The sequence below is a fragment of the Acomys russatus genome, chromosome 28, assembly GCF_903995435.1.
Source record: "Acomys russatus chromosome 28, mAcoRus1.1, whole genome shotgun sequence".
NCBI lineage: Eukaryota > Metazoa > Chordata > Mammalia > Rodentia > Muridae > Acomys > Acomys russatus.
Window position 1 is genome coordinate 18994110 of NC_067164.1, and position 3841 is coordinate 18997950.

Sequence of the window (3841 nt, forward strand, 5' to 3'; positions counted from 1 at the left end):
GCTCCTTCACATAGTTTCCAGCCCTCTGTGCTTCAGAAACAAACAAGGCTTCTGGACAGACCAGAGGAGCAGAGAGGAAGGGGTGTTTGCCTGCCCAGAAGCTCGCTGCTGGCGGCTTGTCTTCTCTTGGTGCTGTTAGAACAACATTCTAGAAGCTGTAAGGAAGGGAAGGTCAACCTAGTCATTCATTTCCTCTGTTCTAATACACACGACTCCAGGGTTGGTGAAGCCAACGAATGAAGCTGTCTGTGCTCCATAAGCAAATAGCTCGCTACACGCAAGGCCACACCTTTGTGCTCAACAGGTGCTTGCTGTTTTAGCCATGCAAAGAAACCAGAGAAGGGCCTGAAACTCTAGATGTTTCCCTGACGTCCCGAGGGCCTCTATGCGATCATTCTGAAACCTGTTTTGCCAACCCGGAAGTGCTTTAGCACTTGGCTGGGGAATCCAGCAGCACGGTCCCCGGTGGTGCTTCTTTCTGCACATGGATCATCCGTATCAGAAGCTCGGAAACCCAAAGCATGCCATGGTCTGAAACCCTGAAGTGCCAACATGCTCATACAAGCGGAATGCTGCATACAATGAATATTAGTTTTATCTATAAAATGATTAGCAGTAGCGTATAGAGTCACCCTCAGGCCATCTATCTAAGGTGTGTATGGAGCTTACACAAATGCACTAGGAGCCCATCGCCAAAGTATCTGATTATGTATTAGGCTAATATTTAAAAGCCCCTCCCCACATCTCCCCCCAAAACACAACAAAACCCAGAACAACTCAAGACCAAAACACTTGTGGTTGCCCAGCATTCTGAACAACGACTCACTCCTCCCATGGTGCATTTGTAGGACTAAGATTTTTAAAGCCATTCAAGCCCTCCATGTAGATCATCTTTTATAGGTACTGAGGATAGACAGCCAAAGATACAAATACCAGTTTTCTTCTTTTGCTAATTGAAATTTACAAAAAAAAAAAAAAAAAAAAAAAAAAAAAAAAATGTAGCAGGGTGGTTGGGGCGCATGCCTTTAATCCCCGTACTCAGGAAGCAGAGACAGACGGATCTCTGTGAGTTCGAGGCCAGCCTGGTCTCCAGAATGAGTTCCAGGACAGCCAGGGCTACACAGAGAAACCCTGTCTTGAAAAAGCAAACGAAACGAAACAAAACACAAAAAGCAAAAACAACAAACAAAACAAAAACAAAAAACAATGAAAGGAAACCAGCCAACCAACCAAACAAACAACCCCCCCCCAAAAAAAAAAAAACCAAACTGATTGATTAGAATGTAAATAAAATAAAATATCTCTGGAGGAGAAGAGGGAGAGAAGGAAGCTGTGGGCGATGACCCGGGATGAAAGATAAAGACGTTGGTGCCAACTAGAACAATGGAGGGTAGAATTAGCTCTGAAGTCCGGGGAGAGCAGGCGGATCCAGGGTGGAGCAGCTGTTGGGATCAGCCCTGGAGGGGTACAGGTCTTGCGCTCTAGTCCGGATCTGTCTGACTTTAGAAAGCAACCTCGCTGTTCCGGAGTTAATTGTATTAATTGTATTCTTTATAAAAATAAAGGCTTGACATAGTGACTGTCTGAGGCCCATTGTGGCTTTGCTATTCCCGTTCTAAAACTCAAAGAAAAAACCTTCTGAAGCGACAGTCGTGGTGGGTGCGCCTGCGCCAAGGAGCCCCTGCTCTTCCCTCAGATTTGCCTAAAGCCACAGGGAAGATGGTGGGAAATTCACCGTTGCCTTTGCCAGAAAGAGCGATTTATGGCTTTGTTCTTTTCCTAAGCTCTCAGTTCGGCTTCATACTTTATCTTGTGTGGGCGTTTGTTCTCGAATCTTGGTTAAACTCCTTGGGCTTGACATACTGGCCTCAAAAGTACTGGGCAGTGGCATTGCCCGTCTACCTCCTCATCGCTGTTGTGACTGGTTAGGCGCTCCTGTTTGGAATTAACATGATGAGTACCTCTCCTCTCGACTCCGTTCACACGATCACAGATAACTATGCTAAAAACCAACAGTGGAAGAAGTACCAGAAAGATGCCATCCCAGCATTAAGAGAGATTCCCATTAGTGAAGTGAACAAAATGTTCTTCCTCAAAGCCAAACAGCTTAACACCCAAAACATCCTGTGTGTAAACATCCTGAGACCAAGCATTTATAAGTTGGGGGCTGAATAATTTTGAACATAATGTATTGACTGTGCTTTTAGTACCCAATTTGACATGTAAAAACATGAAAGCTGATTTCTTAGATTGAGTTTAATTGATAGTGTAAATATTTTCAATTGAGTTTTTAATTGACAACAAATAAAAATTACATTATTAAAAAACAAACAAAAAACAACAACAACAAAAACCTTCTGAAGCACCTAAGATGCTTGCCTTCTGGGAGAGCGTTTCTTAAATGCCACGCTGGAGGACTGTCATTATTGCCAGTTAATGATCTGTGTAAAGATTTTATCCGGTCTGTGGTGTAGTTAAGTCTGTCTTGAGCTCTGCTAATTTTTGCTTTCGAAGAGGAGGGCTGATAAATGATTGATAGCTGTGGTGGGAAAATGGACTGCCAGGTGCGGGGTAAATCAGGGAGGAGCAGATTCAGCACAAACAGACTCGGAAACCAATATGAAGATAGTAAAAGACTAAACACAGACATGAGTGTGCCACACGTGTGCCTGGTGCACAGAACCACTGTTTGGGCAGCTCCGTGGTTTTCAGATTTTGGTTAGAGTCACTATCTGAGGAGACAGTGATCAGTGGAGAGTGGCACCAGACCTCTGACAAACAGCTCAGATTGGCAGACAGTAGCCCTGCACGTATTTAATATCTGGCGCATGTAAGAAAGGCTGTGCTGCTCTCAAGGCCTCTGGGTTTTAGCTTTGACGTCTGCAGGCTGCAGGAAGAAGCTCATGAAACGAGCCACTTTTCTTTAGCTTAAAATGTAGCGCTTCCGACCTTTCATTTTGTTTCACATAAAAACAGCTTTTGTGAGTGTCTCGTTCATTGTGAGATGCCCAGTGCCTACAAGACTGCCAATCACAGAGCAGATGATGGGAACTGAAGGGGAAGTGAACAGACAGGCGAACAGAGCAGCTCCACGTTCTGCAGAGGGCGTCGTGCTCCAGAGCAGATGCTGTGTGCAAGGTTTTAACCCTGAGAACTGAACTTGTAAAGCCAACACATGACAGGAGAACCAGGTATAAGGTGATGAATCCTACAGGGAGTACAAGATGAGCAAACAACTGAATAAGGAAAACACAATGCCTTCCAGGCCCCACAGCAGAAAAGGGCTGCCCCTGCCTCCGACTTAACCTATGGAATTGGCATGGTGCAGGCCATACAGACCAGCAAAACAGAAAGGAGTGATTCGAGTTGAAACAGACCAGTTTGCCAGTGCTCACCATAGGCATAAAGTTATTGTGTGGTTTATTTTATTTTATTTTATTTTATTTTATTTTTTTCCTTTTTATTAATTCATTCATATTACATCTTTATGGTTATCCCATCCCTTGTATCCTCCCATTCCTCCCTCCCTCCCAGTTTCCCCTTACTCCCCTCCCCTATGACTGTGACTGAGGGGGACCTCCTCCCCCTGTATATGCTCATAGGGTATCAAGTCTCTTCTTGGTAGCCTGCTTTCCTTCCTCTGAGTGCCACCAGGTTTCCCCATCAAGGGGACGTGGTCAAATATGGGGCACCAGAGTTCGTGTGAAAGACAGTCCCCACTCTCCACTCAACTGTAGAGAATGTCCTGTCTATTGGCTAGATCTGGGTCGGGGTTCGGTGTTTACTGCACGTATAGTCCTTGGCTGGTGCCATAGGTTGAGCAGGACCCCTGGGCCAAAAT

The 3841-nt window shown here is 45.1% G+C and overlaps 1 pseudogene; it reads left to right on the forward strand.

The window, feature by feature from the left end:
* Window positions 1-1681: 1681 nt before the first annotated feature.
* Window positions 1682-2175, forward strand: LOC127210526 (phosphatidylinositol N-acetylglucosaminyltransferase subunit P-like; annotated as a pseudogene).
* Window positions 2176-3841: the final 1666 nt, after the last annotated feature.